Raw genomic sequence first — 22,959 nt, 5'->3', positions numbered from 1 at the left:
TGTATGCGTGCACATCAAAAAATTTTTATAGGAGATGGAACTTACGTCCCTCGCGCAGAAAACAACTAAGTAGTGAGAGCCGCTGCACGTGCTTCGCGCTCTCCGGCAACTGATACAGAACACTGGGTTCCAGCTTGCAATACCTTACATGCAATGGCGCTAGATGTCTCGTGCTGAAAGCCACGTTCGCCGCAAATACGTGACAGCCGCCGGTGAAGGCATCAACGCGTTTCATGTGTTACTTAATCGGCGTCTTTCGGTATGTCGCGAATTCACGACAACCGGCAGTAAAGGGTTAACAGCGAAGCTGTTTTAAGCCGGCTGTGCAATGTGTACAAAAAAAACTATCATCATCATGAACCGGCAGACGCTCTCTTCATACTCTTTACAATAAAGCTGTTTAAGCTATCAGTAAGTTGTGCTCCGTCGTGCAGAACTTATCAGGTGGGTATGTGCCACAGGAATTGGACAAGCCCCACTACAGAGTACAGCAGGTGCGAGCGTTAAACGAAAACTCTGCCCAGCGAAATGGAACACGTGAAAGAGAGAGAAATAAAGAAAGAAAAAGAAAATATAGAGAGAAGGAAAGCGATAGAAAGAAAGAGGAAAGAATGGCGAAGCTTGCACTAAGTTGCACAAGGCTTGAAGCTGGACGATTCTGAAGTCTAATAAAAAACAGCCTATAACCTAGAAACAACTAGCTAAAGCCCAGCAATGACCTAGAAGCAACCTAGGAAACAACGTAGCTAAGAGCCTAGCAGCTACCTAGCAGCACGTAGCTAAAAGCCTAGCAACTACCTAGAAACAACCATCTAAAGCCTGGAAACAACCTAGAAGTAACCTGGAGTCACCTAGCTAAAGCCTACAGTCATCCTAGACGCAACCTACAAAGAACCTAGCTAAAGCCTAGCAACAACCTACAAACGGCCAGATTAGACTTCAGAATCGTCCAGCTTCGCTGTTTCAAGCCGTGCGCGACTTAGCGCAAGCTTCACCATTTGTTTCAATGCTTTTTTGAGTACCATCGTTAAAATTAAGGCTTAAATTTAGGCTAGGTAGTGCCCGAGACCTTTCTTTGTCGAGGAATACACAATGTTTTGATACTTAAAGGGACACTAAAGGCAAATATTAAATCGACGTTGAAATAGCATTCCAGAAACCTCGTAGTGCTTGTTTCGTGCCAAGGAAATGCTTATTTTGAAAGAAAAGCACGTTTTATTGGTCCGCATGGCGTTAGCTCACTTCAAATTACCCGCCTGAACGGGCCTTCTGACGTAGCAGTTGCCATGCTCAACGTTGCCCGCCTTTACTGCCCGGCCGCCGACACTACGGTTTCTTGCGCAACAGCGGCCATCAACCTTGCCAAGACCAGCCACGGGCCACTCCGAAACTGTATAGTTCACTGTAACCGAGCTTAGCTTGGCCAGCAGCTGCAGTAGAGTATAAGCAGTCCAAAAATAGCTTATATTAGCGCGGTACAAATAAGAAGTAGACACGACAGACAGGTAGGCGCTAAACTTCCAACTGTTTATTCATGTCCTTCACACCCATCTTATACATGCGTAAAAAACACAACTCATCCAGTACGCGACCCTGAACCAAGAAACGTCAATTCCTTTTCCGTCAAAGCAATTGACGGCGAGCTTACACCAGTGACTCCACTCCTGCGCCAACTGCGCCAAAGTGCGCCAAATTGTATTTACTGCGCCATCCTGATAATATCGACGAAAATTGCGCCAAACTGCGCCAAAGTCTCGGGTTTGGGGGCGTCTATCACCGGCAATCGCACGGCCGGCGCGTCAGAACATGTGCAGCTTGATCTTGGGGCTGCCAAAGTCGCAACCATGGACCAAGAATTATTCCGCTGAATAAATAGCGCTCGCGCGTGCGTCCCGTTTAGGGAATATGGCCGCTCCAGGAACCGAAGCGTTTTCTTGCTCTGAGTTCTCTAAACACGAAGTAAGCGTTGAGAGCACAGCAAGTTTACGAGCCGCCTCCTGATGCCTCAAGATGGCGCGCGCGCAAGCGACTGCCCCCTTCGGACGATGCGGTCCCCTCACCCCCCCCCCCGCTCCCCTGGCGTCCTTTCATGCTCCTTACGAAAGACGGGCGGGGCGTTTCTTCTCTGTTTGATGAGCAATCGACGGCAGGCCCGCACGCGGGAGGATGTTATCTCATGCGCTGTCCGTGCGACGGAGACAGACGGCCGGCTAGCTTAATCTCCGCTTCAGCCGCGTTCGTCGCCAGCGCTCGCGAGCTTTTACCCGCGGCTAGAATGCGCGTGGTGATGTTATTAATTTGGTCTTTACACAGAAAATTGCGGCAATGGCGACGGCAAAAATCCAAGGAGAGCGTCCATATAATTGTTATCACAATAAACATTTAAAAAAGTTGAGGAGCCATTTCACTCTGTGAAGTGGATGATAAGCGAAGCTGTTTCGCGCATGGCAAGGAAGTGACATGGTGGAGGACAGTTTGGTATGTAGGGCCAGGTTGTTAGCGTTCAATACGCAATATTAATGCGAAAGCATCAGATGCTTTATCAAACACGAAAATTGACCGTCGGCGGCGTCAATCGATTCTGATCAATTAACCTTATTGATTGCCCTGCGAATTGGTGGGATGGGCCTGGATCCCGCATAGGCTTCGGCCAAGGGTTGCTGGCCCTTGGCGGCTTCCTCGGCTCGCTGGACGGCCCAGAGTTGTTGCTCCAGGTCCGAGCTGAGCAACGCAGACTCCCAGCGTGCGCGGAGGCTGTCGCTGTTTAAGGCTGCATCACAGCTATTGTTTATTATATCTGGACATCCCCATAGTATGTGCTCTAAGGTGGCTCTAGAGTCACAATGTCTACACCTGTCTGTCGTGTGTAAGTCTGGGTGTATTACATGCATGATAGCTGGTGTTGGGGTCGAACTTCGTACGTTCGCCGAATATACCTTCATATTGTTACCCGCCCCGCGGCCGGCGTGCCCGCGCCAACACGGAAGCGGTAGTTTCGGGTGGTGGAACGACGACTGTCTGCTGGTCACGAAGGATGCAAGGACTCACGTCTCCCGAGGGGTTCAATTATGGTGCCTTACAGGAGACCATGGCCTAGCCGGGCTACAGGGACGGAAGGTACACTTGCGCCTTCGCTGTGACAGCCAAAAGCAGCGGCAATGATGCACGGGCCTATTGTATTGACGACCCGTCAACGGCTGAGGCCGAACATTCTGGAAACCGGGGTGAAATGGAGCTGAGCGGCGGCGGCGAACCGACGAGCGGGCGAGAGGCGGTGATTCCTGCGAGGAGGTGGCGAGGAGGAATCCGGGCCTGGTGCGTTCAGCGGCAGCCGACCGGGAGACAAGGAGAGAGTTATTCCTGCTTTCCGATTGGACTGTAAGAGTGTTTGAATAGGGAGACAGGGAATAAAAGCAGGGGTGCAGTGACAGGAGGGGGAGAAGAGAAACGAATAAACGTCGAACCAAGAGGCACTTGCGCCAATGTGGTTCGAAGACGTTGAGGCAACGCTCGAGTCGTATGAAGTTCCGAGCGAATGGTGGGCCGGGCTAGTTTTGCCACAGTTAAGCGAAAGGGCGCGTGGGCTGCTGTGCAGGCTGACAGCAGAGGAGCGAAAAGCTTACGTTAAGCTTAAGTAAAGCATTTTGGAGGGTCTCAGGCTTTCGGCGGCGGAGTACAAGAGGCTATTTGCGGGATCGAAAAAGGGAGAAAAGGAATCTTGGGATCAGTTTGCCGTGCGCCTTGAGAATTATTTCGACTATTATGTCCAGAGTTCAAAGGTAGGCACGTTCGAGGAACTCAAGCAGCTAGTGGTCGCGGATCGCTTGAAAGAATGTTTGAGCCCGGAAGCGAGAGCGCATGTCGTTTGTAATCAGCAGGAGGCCTTTTTGCTACTGCAGCGGTGTGGCTAGGCTCGCGGAGAGATTCGAGGAGAGTGAAAAGTGCAAGGCAGCATAAAAGAAGGCGAATGTCGAGGAGTGGCAAAAGAAAGCTAAAACACCTGTAGATATACCCACGGACGGAAAGGGGAAAAGGCGATGTTTTGAGTGCAAGGGAACCGACCACATTGCCAGGAATTGCCCCAATAAAGGGCTTAAGTGCAAGGCAAGGCACTAGGCCAGCAGGACGACAACAAAACGGTCCAGTGGTCGCGAGAGTGACTGCTTCTGCATTCGTGTTAGGAATAGCAACGACAGACAGGTTATTGCAGTGTAAAGAGCAGAAACAACCCTCACTGGAAACGGTAACGCTTAAGAGCTCAGGCCGGTCATTAAACGCCGTGGTAGACTCAGGAGCAGAAGTGAGCGTCATTAGAAAGGCAGTGGTAGCTCAGTACAATGGTACGGGTTCGCAGATAAAGTTGACGGGAGCGTTCGGGCAACAAGTGACCGCTGAGTTGGCTTACGTGCCGCTCATAGCTACTGAAGGAAGTCCTTACGTGGTGTCCGAGGTGGTGCAGTCTGCTGTGCTTTGTGCAATCACAGATAAGCTGCTAGACGGCACCGACGCGCTGATCACGCCGAACGATTACGCACAACTTCTCGAGGAAAGGGTTAGACGTGACATGGTGTCAGACGAGTGTTCAGCAGTCGAGGAGACCGAAGCCGTAGTAGAGCTGTCTGATGAGGCATGCGAGGAGCAACAGGCGATTGCGGGCCTCATAACCGCGGAGAGCAACAGCGAAGATTCCGAGCCGGTCAAAAGCAAACGACAGGAGTTTCGTGAGGCTCAGGAAGCAGACCCGGCTTTGCGAGACGCTTGGGCGCAGGCAAAGGCCGGAACGCATGGTATGCTTGTTCAGGACGAGCTATTATATCATCAGGAACACCTCGCGGGTCGCATGTGCAAACAGCTAGTGCTACCATCGCACAGGCACAAAGAAGTGCTGAAAATGGCTCACGATTCACCATGGGCAGGTCATTTAGGAGAGCGGAAAACACTACAACGGTACGTGAAAAGCTCATTTTACTGGCCGCAGATGTCGCGAGACGTAAAGGAGTACTGTAGATCGTGCCATGGATGCCAGGTGAAATCTCCGACGAGGCCGATAGATAGGGTTCTTCTAACGCCCCTGGCCAGGCCCAGCGCGCCGTTTCAGACAGTAAACATGGACTGCATCGGTCCTATGGAACCCCCTTCGGCTAGAGGTCACTGCTATGCTATTTGTGTCGTAGACTTACATACCAGATGGCCAGAAGTGGTATGCCTCCGTTCACTAACGGCAAAGGCTGCGTGTGACGCGCTACTGCAGATATTTTCTCAACATGGGGTGCCAGAGACAATTTGCTCAGATCAGCGCACCAACTTTACGTCAAGGTTGACACAGGAGATGTTGCAAAGACTGGGGGCAACACCGAGGTTTTCCACACCTGATCACCCGCAAAGCAACGGCTTAGTGGAACGCTGGAACGGCACGTTCAAAAGAATGCTTTCTCACATAGTCAGTGAACACGGGCGCGAGTGGGATAGGATGATTCCGTTTTTGTTATGGGCATATCGTGAGGCTCCACACGCGACTACAGGGCGGTCACCGTTCGAGCTCATGTACGGGCGGGTGCCGAACGGGCCCCTATCCATTCTCAAAAGGACTTGGTCAGGAGACTGGGAAATTCCGGAATCACTGGCATGCCAGCAGCGGAATATCTTGCGAAGCTTCGAAGTAGTTTGGAAGAAGCTAGCGAAGGAGCCGCCCGTCAGAGTGAAGTCAGTCAGAAGGTCCGAGCGATAAAGAAGATCCCGGCACCCGAAACGAAGGGACAACTTCGGAGTTTCTTAGGGCTAGCCAACTATTATAGGGACTACGTGCCCGAGTACTCCAAAGTCGTTATGCCTATGACCAACCTAACTGGCCGACGTATTCCGCAGAAATTACCTTGGAATACAGAGGCACAGGAAGCCTTTGACATAAGCCCCAGATCCGAGGAAAGAATTTATCCTCGCTACAGATGCATCCGATTACGCGGTTGGTGCGTGCCTGGCACAGCAGGATCTGGAGGGCAAGGAGCGCCCTATCGCTTTTCTGAGCAAGAAGCTTAGCCCGGCTCAGACCCGATGGGCCACCATAGAAAAGGAAGCTTATGCAATCATTTGGGCACTGGGGAAGTTGGACGCTTGGCTGTTTGGCGCTAAAATCAAGGTGATTACCGATCACAACCCACTCAAATTTCTGACTCTAACCACTCCGCAGAGCGCGAGGCTGACACGCTGGGCGTTGGTGTTACAGAAGTATAACCTGGAAATTGAACACAAAAAGGGGTGTCTAAACGCTAATGCCGACGCAATGTCGCGGTTGGTGACTCCTAACGATGACGCATAAAAGGGACAGCGAGTTAAGGGGGGGTGCATGCTTTGTCAGCGCGTGCGCGCGACAGAGTCAACGGGGTACGAGTGACAGTGGTGCCTCACGTGTCGAGTCAGTGAACATGTGTGAATATGCGGTTGTGTGTTGTGTGTCGCATGTCATAGATACAGTGCAACACAGTTGGAGGGGAGGTGTTGGGGGTAGAACTTCGTACGTTCGCCGAATACCTTCATATTGTTACCCGCCCCGCGGCCGGCGTGCCCGCGCCAACACGGAAGCGGTAGTTCTGGGTGGTGGAACGACGACTGTCTGCTGGTCACAAAGGATGCAAGGACTCACGTCTCCCGAGGGGTTCAATTATGGTGCCTTACAGGAGACCATGGCCTAGCCGGGCTACAGGGACGGAAGGTACACTTGCGCCTTCGCTGTGGCAGCCAAAAGCAGCGGCAATGATGCACGGGCCTATTGTATTGACGACCCGTCAACGGCTGAGGCCGAACATTCTGGAAACCGGGGTGAAATGGAGCTGAGCGGCGGCGGCGAACCGACGAGCGGGCGAGAGGCGGTGATTCCTGCGAGGAGGTGGCGAGGAGGAATCCGGGCCTGGTGCGTTCAGCGGCAGCCGACCGGGAGACAAGGAGAGAGTTATTCCTGCTTTCCGATTGGACTGTAAGAGTGTTTGAATAGGGAGACAGGGAATAAAAGCAGGGGTGCAGTGACAGGAGGGGGAAAAGAGAAACGAATAAACGTCTCTATCCAGATGATGTCGGAGCGGTCGTTTCCTCAAGGTGCCAGCAGATGAAAAGTTCTCGTCTTCGGCTTGCTTGGCGACAGCAGCAAATGTCGCGCAACCAGCGAGGCGAGTGGAAGAAACAAGAAGAACCTAACTGCTGGACTCGGGTAGGATCGGGTTTGTAACTGCCGCCATTCGACAGACTGTTTCTTGCTTAATTTCGGGTGAGGCGGTGGGAATTTACGCCTCTGCAATCTATGGTGTACTGTAATTTCGTGAAATGTGGTCATTCTATCTTCCCACTCCCACTCATCGGTATTCCCTGAGACGGCACTAATCGATGCTCGGTCTGTAAGCCCTCGAGCCATGCGGTGCGCCGCCTCATTACTACCTTCTGATAGTGTGTGAGCGGGTGTCCATATCAGTTGGACACTTTTTTCTTGATTATTACCGAGTTTTAGAATTTGAAGTGCCTCTGGGGAGATTCGGCCGTTTGCAAAGTTTCGTATCGCCGTCTGCGAATCACTGACGATCACGTCCGCTTGTGTTTGTGCTATGGCTAATGCGATAGCTATTTCCTCTGCGGTTTCTACGTGTGGCGTACTGACGGTAGCACTCGTCAAACATTTAATTTCCCTCATAATTTATCACCACGGCTGTGTAGGCGCGCTTGTGTCTGTATCTAGGTGCATCTACGAATACGATGTCCATGCTGTGACCAAATTTCTTTTGTATATCGCGTGCTCTGCTTTCCCGCCTGCCCTGATGGCGGGCGGGATGCATATTCTTGGGTATCTCTAATATGTCTGGGCATATCTACTTTGACGCCATGTTGGGTGTGATAAGTAATACCTAGCCGATCCAATATTTGCCTGCCTGTTTTAGTTTTGGATAGGCGTTCGTATTGTGCGATGCGATGTGCCTCGATTAGCTCATCCAGTGTATTGTGAAGACCTAGCTGCAGTAGACTATCGTTGCTAGTGGTGATGGAGAGTCCAATTGCTTGCTTGTATATTTTCCTGATTAAACAATCTAATTTGTATCTTTCTGATGAGTGCCATCGTAAGTATGATGCTACGTAAACTATTCTGCTTATTACAAACGCTTGGACTAGTCTAAGCAGATTGCCTTCTTTCATCCCGCTATATTTGTTGGCGGTGCGTTTAAGTAGCCGCATAATTTGAGACGTTACATCGTCTAATTTGCGTATGGTCTCTCCATTATGGCCGTTACTTTCAATAATGAGTCCCAACACTCTGATCCTGTCCACCTTGGGTATAGGTTTACCATCCGCCGTAGTGAGGTGAATTTGATGCAAAAAATAATCATGTGACGGCGTCATCATCACGTCATAGATCGTCAAAACTTGTGACGTCACCATGGCGTCATATATCGTGATGTCACGTGATGACGCCATCACGACATCGTCGCTTTAAACTGCTTCCGTAATCGGTGCGCCGATCATGGAGCTAGCGCAAAACCAGGTGAGGTGCAGATAGCTTGCAGAGAAGGAGGGGGAGGATCAACCCGTCGATCGAGAAGAAAAAGAACCTGGCTTTCGCCTTGGAGTTTTTTCAGGGGAATGCATTAGGGACAGTGTGGCAATTGGCATTGAGGCACTGCTGTACATCACGGTGTTTGTCTACAATGTCTGCTGATAACCACGTAGATGTATTTAGAGTGTTATTTCATAAAGTGCAATTTTATTGATCTGGTATTCTGTTTATTTGCTAGTGTCGATAATAATCGCCGAAGAGGTTAATTCAGAACACTCAACTGCATGAGCCCTTATTTTTTCATTAGCGAGTGAAGTATGGAGTTCTCCTGAGATGATTTTTTCCATGAGATTTGCAATGAATCGAAATATTTCTAGCCTTCATAAGAGCCCCATAGTAATATTACGGTGCATGAATGTTATTGCAATATGCTTCTGTAGTGCACTCCAGGATGTAAAATTCGCTGCTCCAGAGTGCTCCCAGATGCAAAATTATCTGCTCCAAAGTGCTCCAAGATGAAAATTTTGCTGCTCCAAAGTGCTCCAAAACGCAAATTTTGCTGCTCCAAAAATTGCTCCAAATCAGAAGTCCTCGGTAGCATCACTGGCTTACACACAAGTCTCCCATTTCTACTAAAGCCTCGGCCTCTTTTTTTTTCACGTGCGATCTGATTTCTAAACTGGCCGATAACCACACAGCTATGCAGATTAGGGGAGCACCCACACCTTTTGCAGTGCGCTGCTAGGAACCCTCCCGCTGAAAGCCTATTTTTTTGCATTGTAGCTGTGCTCGCGTAGTCTATCATTCAGACACCTCTTGGTCTGTCCTGTGTAGTATTTCCCGCATGATAATGAAAACGTGTAGACCACACAGCACTCGCAATCAACAAATCTAACCTGATGTTTCTTGTCACAAGCTAAGTGAGCAACTTTATTTGGGCACGTCAACCTGCAAAGCTCCCCCAGTTTTTTGGGTGCTGAAAAAACGACGCGGACATTAAAAGAAGCCGAGGCTATAGCAGAAATGGGAGACGTGTGTAAGCTCGCCGTGAATTGCTTTGACGGAAAATGAATTGACGTTTCTTGGTTCAGGGTCACGTGCTGGATGAGTTGTGTTTTTTGCGCATGTATAAGATGGGTGTGAAGGACATGAATAAACACTTGGAAGCTTAGCGCCTACCTGTCTGTCGTGTCGTGTCTACTTCTTATTAGCACCGCGCTACTACAAGCTAAGTTCAGGGATAACCAACTTGCCCGAACTACAACACTTCCGAAAATAGCAAGAGCCAAGCACACGCAGCAGTACGCGATACCAAAACTACTACCGAGGCGCGCAGCTCGGCGAAAATGGAACTTTTGAACCACTCGCGCCGTTCCCCTTGCTAAAGCCAAGAGGTTCTTTTTTTTATGAATCAAACAGAAACGAAAAAGCAGTCCTTTATTGCGTTTTGTGATGCCCGGGAGGTTCTTTTTTTTTTTTTTTTGTCGCAACTAGTTTGATTACTAGTAGCTAACTGTACTCGGGACTCTTGATGTCATCGGGATCATTTCCAAAATGTTCCACTCGTGGCGCACGTCATGTCCTTCATTTACCTTAATTTCTCGTTTAGTAGAGCACTGCTGTTGATAATATTGACGTTTTAGACATCCTCACACATTGACCTTTCACTCTGACATGAATTGTTATTTGCCTTTAGTCTCCCTTTAAGCATAGTTATATTGTCACGTGGTTGCGACGTCGACGAAGACAGCAGTCGGCGTTTGCAGAATGAAACTCTTTATTTGGGCCGAACTTGTGGCCGGGAAAGTGAGAACTAGAACTACAGCAATACACGCTGTACAATGATAGCGGCGAACAGGGCGTCGTCCGTCGATAAACTGACAAGCGGTCAAGCGCGTCGGCTTTTATACAGGCGCTATGGAACTTTCCAGCAATATCGCTGGTGGCGGCGTTATCTCTCGACAAAGCTGGAACATTCGCGTGCGGCGCGCAATCTTAACAAAACGATCTACAATGATCGGGAAGCTTCACGAACAATGTGGCGCGGTTTGCGCTGAGCGTTGCTGACAGTCTTCGGGGGTGTAGCTTCAACTCATGAAACATAAGACACGCGGCAATGCCCCCCTCTGAAAAAGCATCGTCCCGATGCTTAAAAACAGAACATGATTACATGCAATACTAAAGAAAACTAATAAAGGAAGCAAACATTAGCGTCCTCTGGTGCGTTAACGTGCATAGTACGGTTTAAGGCGCACCACATGCACGACCTCGGGTCGAGCTCGGCGCCTCTGAGAGTTCGTGATGCCGTCGGGGACAACCTCGCAGTCGAGTTCGCCGAGACGTCGAAGTACCCTGTATGGTCCGAAGTATCGACGCAGAAGCTTCTCGCTCAGTCCGCGTCGTCGTATTGGTGTCCAGACCCAGACACGGTCGCCGGGCTGGTACTCCACGAAGCGTCGTCGAAGGTTGTAGCGACGGCTGTCGATGTTCTGCTGGGTCTTGATGCGCAGGCGGGCGAGCTGTCGAGCTTCTTCGGCACGTTGTAAGTAAGCGGCGGCGTCGAGATTTTCTTCGTCGGTGACGTTCGGTAGCATGGCGTCGAGCGTCGTCGCCGGGCTCCTTCCGTAGACCAACTTGTACGGCGTCATCTGCGTCGTTTCTTGGACGGCCGTGTTGTAAGCGAAGGTCACGTACGGAAGGACCGCGTCCCACGTCTTGTGCTCAACGTCGACGTACATGGCCAGCATGTCGGCGATAGTCTTATGATGATGATATATGTTGTTTAATGGCGCAAGGGCCATTGATGGCCAAAGAGCGCCAGGAAACGGTGTCGGATGGGAACAATGATGATGTTTAGTGGCTGTATAAGAGCCTAAGATTCTGCGCACTAAAGGTGCGTAAAACATATATGTAATAAAATCATGAGAGTGGAGTGAAACGTGCATGGTGAGGATGAGTTTTAGGTGATCATGACGCTAAAATATAGAGGTTGTACTAGCACGGATGCCTCGTCAGCGCCCTTAGTCCTAAGGGCCTGGAGGCAGGTGCTCTTTTTGATGTAGCATCCGCAGCAGCAGCCTCCTCTAGGAGGCCGTGCTACGGATCACCTGCGTAGATGACATGAAAAGTACGTATGTCCTTTAAAAACGCATTCAATGTATCATATTTAAAAAGAGGTTCTCTACCTATGAACATCGCTGGATGAAGGGGTATGTGTTGTGTGAACGCCAGTGGAAAGTGTTTTTTTTCTGTAAGCCTCTAGCTCAGAGCATTCAAGGAGTATGTGATGTACGGTAAGTGGATATGGCCACATCTGTCACAGCTGGGTGGGTCACCACCGGACAAAAGGTGTGTGTGTGTGCTGTGTGTCCTATTCTAAGCCGACAGAGAGTGACCTCTGTACGGCGTGTTTTTGATGTAGGTGGCCAGTTACCGAGGCGTGGTTTGATCAGGTGTAACTTGTTGTGCGTTTGTAGGTCCCATAACTTTTGCCAGTAAGCCCTGAGCTTTTTCCGTATGTTTGGTTTTAGGTCCATCACGGGGACAGCAACTGAAGAGATTGCAGCGCTTACGTTGGTTGACGTGGCCAGCTGGTCAGCCAACACATTTCCTGCGATGTCGCGGTGCCCTGGCACCCAGCACACGACGATATGTTGCTTGGACGCGTACGCCGCGCAGAGTATTGAGTAGAGGGACATAATTACCGGATTTCTATGTTTTTTCAGATTTTTCAGCGCCATCACGACACTCAAGGAGTCAGTGTATATTAGAGCTGTGCACGGGCCGTATTTCCGAGCCCGAGCCCGGCCCGGGCCCGCTGACTTTGTCGAAGGCCCGCCCGAGCCCGACGGCAAAGGGCTGCGAGCCCGCCCGGCCCGGCCCGACGTACGAAAACACAATCCCGGGCCCGGCCCGGCCCGGCCCGGCTTTTACAGCGAAAGCTGTTATGAGATCATTTCACCGGCCGTTTTTGGCGCCGTAGTTGTCCGCCGCTGCCGCCGCCGCCGGTGTCCGTAACCGGTATCGCTCGAAATAAGAAAAAAAAACGAAATAAGAAAAAAATTCCAGGATGGAACGAGGTTCGAACCTGGGCCCTCTGCGTGGGAGACCAGTATTCAACCTCTGAGCCATGCCGGTGCTTGAAACTGCTTTGCAAAAGGTCCTATACAGGCTTCATGTAGAAGAGTAAAATAAACACCGAGCGTCGCACAACGCGAATTGTGTAACCACTCGTCACACAATGCGAATTGCGCAACGAGAAGGTTGTTGAATGCTTCCCCATTACAAAGGACTCTGCCATAATTCTTCATCGTCATCAGGCACAGCATCGACAAAGTGCGCATATGCCTTACATGGGTTTAGCAGGTACCAACGCTCTCCGTAGAATGACGAAAAATGGCACAGTGCCTGCTGCCCTACTTCTCAAAAATTACAATGACTTATAGCGTAGTGGGTTTCTCGCAAGTGCACTTGTATTGGTTGCCAAGGAAGCCCATAAGCGCATGATCCACTTCCTCGGGGTCTCAGTAAAATTACGATTTATAGCGTAGTGGTTTCCTCGCAGGTGCACTTGTATTGGTTGTCAAGGAAGCCCATAAGCGCATGATCCATTTCCTCGGGGTCTCAGTAAAGTTCTCGCCCCCCTCCCCGTCTCTCTCCCACGTCAACATACGTTATACAGAACGGGAGAGGCAAATAGCGACCGGGCGTCACCCAATGCAAATTACATAACTGGTGGGCCGTTTAAAGATTCCAACCCATTACAAAGGGCTGAGCCATAATTCTTCATCGTCATCAGTCGTCGCGTCAACAAAGTGCACATAATGCCTCACAGACGTGTAGCTGGTGCCTCGCTTCTCCGCAGAATGACGAATAATGGCTTAGTAGGTGCTTCCCAACTTCACAAAAATTGTGATTTATGACGTAGTGGGTACCTTTCTAGTGTACTTGTATTGAAGCCCCAAGAGAGCTTAACGGGCTCTAGAAACGCCGCTCTTCCAGCTTTCGCTGTGACTGTGCTGCGGTTTCAGCGCAGGCCTGGCGTTTTTTTTCAAGGTTCGCTGTGAAAACAAAACATCGTTTTCCGGTAGTTTGGCATTTTATTGAGCATATCAAATGTGATTACACAGATTACAAATTGTCGTGCAAAAACAGCAAGCAGTCCAACGATTTAGGCTTCAACGAAGTGCGGCGCTTTTGCCCATGCAAGTGTCAGCTTGCACGAAGGCGATCTACGTCGGGTCGCTCGTCACTGTCGCGTGCATTTTCACTCATATGGGATTTGGCCTTAAATCTAACGCGAACAGTCGCGTGGCGCCGTCACTAGCTCAGGTTATGTTACTTCTCTGTTTGTCGGAGTGCAACAGAGGCAGTGCTTTACCTGCTCCCCTTTTGTTTAAAGTAGCGAATGGAAAGGAAAAGCGGTAAAGGGCGGTCGCGGAAAAGGCGCTGTATGCGTGCTGAAAAACAATTCCTGCTCATTCTCTATGTTTCGGGCTTGAGTCGGGCTTTGCGCCGGGTCCGAGCCCGGTCCGATAAAACTCCAAGTAGCCCGAGCCCGGCCCGGGCCCGACGTGAAAATACGTCGGCCGCCCGACCGGCCCGCGGGCCGGGTCGGGCTCGGGTTACCCGGAGCCCGTGCACACCTCTAGTGTATATAACTACCCTCGGTGTATTCAATTCTTTAATGTTTTAACGGCTACGAAATAACGCGTAAGCCGCGGCTGTGAAAATGCTGGCTAGTGGGTAAAACGCCGGCATCCGAGAAAGATGGTCCAACCGCTGCATATGACACCAGCATGGGACTTAGATCAGCAGTATAATAGTTCTGGGCAGTCATATTTATGTTGGCAGCTCTAGGAAATACATCCGAATGTGTATAAGGGGCGCGTGCTTTGTGACAGCTACGAAGGATGTGTCGCAGTCCGATAAGCTGCCACTGGCCATGGCGGAGCTGCATAGTGGGGCGAATAGGGTGTATTCAAGCAGTGGGACATTTGTTCTTCAGCTAGCTCTCTAACGCGCAGTGGGGAAGGGCGTGCTATTGTGGGCCTATTGCGAAAGAGTTGAGAGCTGGACAGGTCCTTGATAGTGGAATATGCAGGTGCTGACTGTTCGCATTCACTTTAAGAAAATATATGAAAGAAGAATACGTTCTCTGCAGATGGAGTGACCACTCGTCTGATTCCACATGAAGGCTTTCAATAGGGCTTGTTCTAAAGGCACCTGTGGAGAGGCGGATACCTAGATGGTGAACTGGGTCCAGCATTTTTAGAGCGCTTGGCTTGGCAGAGTGATAGACTATCGCCCCATAGTCAAGGCGTGAGCGTACAAGGCTTTTATACAGATTCATGAGGCACTTTCTGTCGCTGCCCCACGCTGTGCGTGACAGCACCTTTAGGATATTCATTGTTTTCATGCATTTATTCTTAAGGTGTTTTATGTGCGGTACAAAGGTTAACTTCGCATCCAAAATTATACCTAGGAACTTATGTTCTGTGTTTACGGGCAAACGCTCACCCTTCATGACTATTTCAGGATCAGGGTACAAGCCTCTTTTTCGTGAAAAAAGAACGCAGGTGCTTTTCTGTGGGTTCAATTTGAACCCGTTTTCGTCAGCCCATTTGGACACCTTGTTAAGAGCAAGCTGAACCAGTCGCTCACAGATCCCAAGAGAACACGATTGAAAACCTATCTGCAGGTCGTCAACGTATACTGAATAAAACATATTACTTGGGATGTACAGACGAAGAGAATTCATTTTTATAATAAAGAGCGTACAGCTGAGCACCCACCCTGTGGCACTCCGGTTTCCTGTATAAATGTTCGGGACAAAACATTGCCCACTCGAACGCGGAATGTGCGATCAGACAGATAACTTTCGATGACATTGAACATATTACCACGTATACCCATGTGTGAGAGGTCTCTCAGTATCCCAAACCTCCAGGTCGTATCGTAGGCCTTCTCCATGTCGAGGAATACAGATAAGAAAAACTGGTTATGAACAAAAGCTTCACGTATGCATGCCTCGATACGTATGAGATGATCGGTGTGGATCGGCCTTCTCTGAACCCGCACTGGTATGGGTCGAGCAATTTGTTTGATTCAAGGAAGTGTAGTAAGCGGCAATTAATCATTTTTCAAATACTTTGCATAGGCAACTTGTTAGCGCTATGGGTCTGTAACTTGATACAGCAGAGGGATCCTTTCCTTGTTTCAAAATTGGGATTATAACAGCCTCCTTCCAAGAAGAGGGGATCACACCCGAGAGCCATATAAGGTTGTAGAGAGTGAGGAGGGGTTTTTTGCGTTTCAGAGGGTAGTTGCTTCAACATTTCGTACATTACGCAGTCAGAACCTGGGGTAGATGTGTTACAGCAGTTCAGTGCTGTTTGCAGTTCTGCTAAGCAGAATGGTTCGTTGTACGCCTCATTTTTTGCAGATTTTCTTTCCAACTTCTGTTGTTCTATTCTTGCTTTGTACTTTTGGAAGGTTTCGGAGTAGTGTGAGGAGCTCGATATGTGTTCAAAATGTGTGCCAAGAAAATTAGCTTGATCCTCCAGCTTTCTCCGAGGCTATTTACTAATGGCAGGGAGTACGTTTGTTGGCCCTTAATTTTCTTCACCTTATTCCACACTTTTCCCTCGTCTGTGTACGAGTTGATACTCGATATGAACTTTGTCCAGCTTTCTCGTCTGGCTTGTCGGCGCGTTCTCCTTGCCTGCGATTTGACCTCCTTGAAATGTTCCAGGTTTTCTGCTGTTGGGGAGTCACGAAACAACGCCCACGCTTTGTTCTGATTCATCCGCGCTTTTCTACATGCATCGTTCCACCATGGAACTCGCCGCTTAGAACCCAGGCCGCTTGTTTGGGCAATACATTTTGATGCGGCATCAAGAATAAAAGCTGTAAGATACATGACAGCGTCATCTAAGGTCAGAGCGGACAGCTCACTCCATGTCATGTGCGCAAGGGTTTTGTACCGTTCCCAATCAGCTGAGTCAACCTTCCATCGAGGAACCTGCGGGGGCAGTTGGTCTTTGGTCGGCGTACTCAGGATGATTGGGAAGTGGTCACTCCCATAAGGGTCTTTCAGAACGCTCCATTCAAAGACGGGTAAAAGGGAGGGTGATGAGATGCTAAGATCTATGGAGGAGTACGAGTTGTTTGCAAGGCTAAAATACGTAGGCTCCTTCTTATTTAAAAGACATAAACTAGACGAAAAAAGGAGCTGTTCAATGAGACGTCCTCGAGAGTCACAGCGAGGATCGCCCCAGAGGACATTGTGTGCATTAAAATCACCTAGAATCAAAAAGGGTTCTGGGAGTTCATCTAATAATGATTCTAAATCGCGTCTGTGAAGCTGATGATGTGGTGGTATATACACGGAACATATGGTAATGAGTTTGTTAAAAAGTACAGCTCGAATGGCCACTGCCTCAAGGGCCGTCTGGAGCTTCAAATGGTGGCATGCTATACTTCTATCAACTATAATGGCCACACCGCCAGACGATACGACAGCATCCTCGCAGTCTTTTCGGAAAGTAATGTATTGCCGGAGGAAGTTCGTGTGTTTTGAAGTTAGGTGTGTTTCTTGCACACACAGCACTTTCGGGTTGAACTTACTCAGAAGTTCTTGGATATCGTCTAGATTTCTAAGTAGTCCTCTTACGTTCCACTGTATGATGTTGTCCATGATGGGAAAAAGGGTGCTGTGTGTAAAGTGGACGGAGATTGGCTCATTTTACGGGGCCTTTGTTAGGCCCTGTAATTGGTGTTTTGTCCTTTTTGGAGCGGTCGAGAGAAGCTCGCCGCTCCTTCGGCGCTTCCTGCGCCGTTTGGCTTGACGTAGTGTCCATAGCCTCTTGCGAGGCACTGGACACCCGCTCGACAGAGCGGTCTGTGCGTCTCTTAGACCTCGCCTCGGTGGACGAAGTCTTTGTCCCCACCGAGCTGGAGGTCGATAAGACCCCCTTGGCCTCGTGATTGCCCTGGCTGCTGCCAGAGCTTGTGGAGGCCACTGGTGTGGACAGGTTGAATGTGGGCAGGGCAGCGCTAGCTGCTCCCACCGAAGGGGCAAGTGGCGTTAGCCTGGGCACGCTAGGCGTGTTCCGGGCTACCGCCAGGGGCCGTTGTGGTGCCGCCCCTCGTTGCACCACTTCGGCGAAGGTGTTTTTAGTGGAAACATTGACGAGATCCGTTGTCTTGCTTCCCGAAACGTGATGTTTTCTTTAACTTTTATAGTGATTATTTCTTTTTCTCTCTTCCAGGCTGGGCACGCTCTGGAGTATGCAGGGTGGCTTCCGTCGCAGTTTGCACAAAGGAACTCGTCATGATTGCAGTCGTCAGCACTGTGACCAGTTGTGCCGCACTTAGCGCAAGTCAGCTGCCCTCGGCAGCTCTGAGATGCATGTCCAAAGCGCTGGCATTTGAAACAACGCCTCGGGTTTGGAATGAACGGTCGGACATTGAGTTTCACATATCCAGTTTCAAGAGTTTCGGGTAGGGTGGTTGAACTGAAGGTGAGTATCAAGTGCTTCGTTGGTATTTCGTTGTTGTTACGTCTGATTGTGATGCGTTGGACATGTGTCACACCTTGTTCTTTCCATCCATCGAGGAGTTCTTCTTCATTCAGTGTCATCAAATCTTCGTCCGATACCACGCCCTTCACTGTATTCATGGTACGATGTGCGCTCACAGAGACAGGTATGTTTCCAAAGGCTACGAGGTGCGAGAGTTTATTGTACTGTTCCTTATTAAAGGATAAGGAACAGTACAGGTCTTGCACTCGAGGAGCAGATCTCCACTTGCCATCTTTGTGGCCTTATAACCGGTTCCAATGGTCTCCTTTAGGCACTTGGCAACAAGAAAGGGTGAGATTGCTCTAGCTTTCGTTGACGATTGTTCGCAGTGGAGGACATGGAATTTCGGGAAGGTTTCTTTGTTTTTGGGCCAGAGGAGTGAAGTTACGTCGGTGCGTACCCTTTTCGGGGCACGATCGGTTGCTGAAGGGGTCGAGGATCCCATGGGAAAAAGTGGATTTTTCGGTAACGGCGCCTACCACCCACCACGGAGCCCAACAAGGGGGCGTGTCAGAACATGTGTACAAGTCTGCGCAACGCCAGTAGTGCGACGTTACTATAACCCAATATGGTTTACCCTAGGTTGGGTAGCCACACAAGGTTAACCCTTGCCGCCACTAAAATTGGAAGTGACTAGAAGATAGGAGAGGACAGGAAAGGCTGAAAGTGAGAGAGAAAGACGAAGATGAGGGGAGAGAGAGATAGGAAAAGGCGACTGCCGATTTCCCCTGGGTGGGTCAGCCCAGGGGTGCCGTCTACGTGAAGCCGGGGCCAAAGGGGTGTGTTGCGTCTGCCGGGGGGCCTTAAAGGTCCAATCACCCAGCGTCGGCTCAACCCCCAGGATCCCCTTTTCCCCGGACACGGCATAGCCACGCACGGCGAGGCGTGGGAGGGATCGAAACCCCCCGTTAGCTCGGGTCCGTGGTGTCGCTACACACCAAACGCCTGCTTGCGCAGACGCCCCTGCGGGGGGCGATAGTCTTATTTAGACGCTCTGTGAGGCCATTGGTCTGCGGGTGGTAGGCGGTGGTGCGACGGTGGCTCGTCTCGCTGTATTTGAAGATCGCCTGAGTGAGGTCCGCCGTAAAGGCCGTACCTCTGTCTGTGATGAGGACCTCTGGGGCGCCATGACGCAATACGATGTTCTCCACGAAGAACTTGGCTACCTCGGCCGCACTGCCTTTGGGCAAGGCCTTTGTCTCGGCGTAGCGGGTGAGGTAGTCAGTTGCTACGACGATCCACTTGTTGCCGGAAGTCGACGTCGGGAACGGCCCCAGTAGGTCCATCCCGATTAGTTGGAACGGCCGGTGAGGTGGTTCGATTGGGTGCAGGAGTCCCGCTGGCCTAGTCGGCGGTGTCTTCCGTCGCTGGCAATCTCGGCAAGTCTTAACGTAGTGGGTGACGTCGGCAGCAAGGCGTGGCCAGTAGTATTTTTCCTGTATTCTGGCGAGCGTGCGGGAAACACCGAGGTGTCCAGCCGTCGGGTCGTCGTGTAGGGCCTGGAGGACTTCTGGTCGCAATGATGAGGGCACGACAAGAAGGTAGTCGGCTCGAAGTGGCGAGAAGTTCTTCTTCAGGAGAACGCCGTTCCGCAAGAAAAACGACGGCAGTCCTCGCTTGAATACCTTCGGAACATCGGCGGTCTTGCACTCGAGGTACTCCATAAGGCCCCCAAGTTCCGCGTCGGCTCGTTGCCTTTCGGCGAAGTCATCGGCACTTATAGTTCCGAGGAAGCAGTCATCGTCGTCGTCTTGCGGCGGCGCGTCGACGGGGGCACGAGACAGGCAGTCGGCGTCAGAGTGTTTTCGTCCGGACTTGTACACGACGGTAATGTCGAATTCTTGCAGTCGTAGGCTCCACCGTGCGAGGCGACCTGAAGGGTCCTTCAAGTTAGCTAGCCAACACAAGGCGTGGTGGTCGCTCACAACTTTGAAGGGCCGGCCGTAGAGATAGGGGCGAAACTTCGATGTAGCCCAGATGATGGCCAGGCACTCCTTTTCTGTTGTGGAATAGTTGATTTCTGCCTTTGATAGCGACCGGCTAGCATAACTGATGACCCTTTCCAGCCCGTCAGTCTTCTGCACGAGGACGGCTCCGAGTCCTACGCAGCTTGCGTCGGTGTGGATTTCCGTATCGGCGTCTTCGTCGAAATGCGCTAGTATCGGAGGCATCTGAAGGCGCCGTTTAAGTTCTTGAAATGCTTCGATTTGCGCCGTTTCCCACTTGAATGGCACGTCGGTCTTCGTGAGGTGCGTTAGTGGCTCGGCTATTCGTGAAAATTCCTTGACGAAGCGTCTGTAGTAGGCGCACAAGCCGAGAAAACGGCGTACGGCCTTCTTATCGGTGGGTGGCGGGAAGACAGCGATGGCAGCTGTTTTGCGCGGGTCCGGGCGAACACCATCTTTGCAGATCACGTGACCCAAAAACAAGAGCTCCTCGTACGCGAAGCGGCACTTTTCAGGCTTCAGGGTGAGTCCGGAGGTCCTGACTGCTTGAAGTACAGCTTCAAGGCGCCGAAGGTGTTCGTCGAAGTTTGAGGAAAATACAACGACGTCGTCCAAGTACACGAGGCACGTCTGCCACTTCAAGCCGGCCAGTACTGTATCCATGACGCGTTGAAATGTCGCAGGTGCCGAGCAAAGACCAAAGGGCATGACCTTGAACTCAAACAGGCCGTCTGGTGTTATAAAGGCAGTCTTTTCTCGGTCTCTCTCGTCGACTTCGATTTGCCAGTAACCGGTCTTCAGGTCCATCGACGAAAAGTACTTTGCGTTGTGTAATCGATCCAGGGCGTCGTCTATCCGGGGAAGGGGATACACGTCCTTCTTCGTCACTTTGTTCAGGCGACGATAATCGACGCAAAAACGTAGAGTTCCATCCTTCTTCTTCACTAGCACGACGGGGGATGCCCACGGACTCTTCGACGGCTGGATGATGTCGTCGCGTAGCATTTCGTCGACCTGTTTCTTAACAGCCTCGCGTTCTCGCGTCGAAACTCGGTACGGGCTCTGACGGATTGGTCGGGCACCTTCTTCTGTTATGATGCGATGTTTCGCGACTGGGGTCTGTCGAATTCTTGACGACGACGAAAAGCAGTCCTTGAATTGCAGGAGTAGGGCTTGAAGCTGGTCTTGCTTGTGCTTCGGGAGGCTCGGGTTGACGTCGAAATCTGTTTGGGGATCTCGATCCTTCGAAGCAGGTTCAGTAGCATCGAAGAAGGCGAAAGCATTGCTGGCGTCCACGAATTCGTCGATGTAGGCGACCGTCGTACCGATGTTTAGGTGCCTATATTCGTGGCTGAAGTTTGTCAGCACTACCTTTCCTTTGCCATCGCGCAGCTCGGCTATGCCTCTTGCGACGCAAATCTGACGGTTCAGAAGCAGGTGCTGATCGCCCTCAACGACGCCTTCCAAGTCTACTGATTTCTGAGTGCCGACGGAAATGATGACGCTGGAGCGAGGGAGAATGGTGACCTGGTCTTCCAGCACATTCAAGGCGTGTTTTTCTGGCGGCGTGTACGGCGGTAGTGCTTTTTCTGTGGATAGTGTTATCGACTTGGATCTCAGATCGATGACTGCACCATGAAGGCTAAGTCCATACCAAGAATGACCTCTCTCGAGCAACGCGGCAGGATTACGAAGTTCGCGGGATAAATCCGGTTGTTAATAGCGAGTCTCGCTGTGCAGATTCCCTCCGGCGTTACTAGATGACCTCCAGCTGTCCGGATTTCGGGGCCTTCCCAGGCTGTCCTAACTTTCTTCAGCTTCGCGGCGAACGGTCCACTGATGACAGAATAGTCGGCTCCGGTGTCGACGAGAGCTGTGACGTTGTGGCCGTCGATAAGGACGTCGAGGTCGCTAGTTCGTCGTCTTGAATTGCAGTTAGGTCGTGGCGTCGGGTCACGGCTACGTCGGTTTGTTCCGCTGCTTCCCTGTTGCGTTGTCAGGTCCACTTCGGTCCGCGAGGCTTCGTCGTCAGGGCTCTGTCTGGTTCGCGTCGGGTCTTCAAGGTTTCGTCGTGGCGTCGTCGTCGGCGGCGGAGGATCTTCGATGTTTCGTCGTACAGCAACCGCACCTCCATCGGTTGCTGCCCTTAGTTTTCCGGATACGGGCTAGGCGACCGGCCCCGGAACAGGCCAGTGTACTGGCGGCGTTGGGGAGAGGCGTAGCGGCCTGGCGACGGCGATCGGGAAGGTCCTCGGGGGGTCCAATGCGCTCCTGCCAGATAGTCGGCGATGTCACGTGGTCGTTCACCCTGCTGTGGACGCGGCGCGTCGATGGCGAACCCACGCAGTCCCATCCGTCGATACTGGCAGCGGCGGTAGGTGTGGCCAGCTTCTCCGCAGTGGTAGCAGAGTGGACGATGGTCGGGGGCGCGCCAAACGTCGGTCTTCCTCGGCGTGTATCGCTGGCCGGTTGGCGGGCGGTATGGCGTCGGTGGTGGCGGCGGTGGTGCCTGGCGGTGGAACTGCTGGGGCGGCGCGGCGTCTTGACGCGGGCGAGGAGGGGGGCGTTGCGTCGGGCTGCAGCAGCATAACTCATTGCTTGAAGCTGCGGCGGTGCCGGCTGAGGAACACCCAGTGACTCTTTGATTTCCTCGCGGACAATGTCTGCGATGGAATCCACTTGAGGCTGCGGCGAAGGTAACAGCTTGCGCAACTCCTCCCGCACGATCGCTCGGATGGTTTCGCGCAAGTCGTCGGTGGCTAGTGAGTGCACTTCGGAATAGGTTGCAGACAGCGGCGAGCGGTTGTACTGTTTCGTCCGCATGTCCAGTGTTTTTTCAATAGTCGTAGCCTCGGTGAGGAATTCGGCGACCGTCGTGGGCGGGTTGCGGACAAGTCCC

Source organism: Rhipicephalus sanguineus, chromosome 4, assembly GCF_013339695.2.
Source record: "Rhipicephalus sanguineus isolate Rsan-2018 chromosome 4, BIME_Rsan_1.4, whole genome shotgun sequence".
Classification (NCBI taxonomy): domain Eukaryota; kingdom Metazoa; phylum Arthropoda; class Arachnida; order Ixodida; family Ixodidae; genus Rhipicephalus; species Rhipicephalus sanguineus.
The sequence above is the reverse complement of the archived record's forward strand: the minus strand, read 5'-3'. Positions refer to the sequence as shown.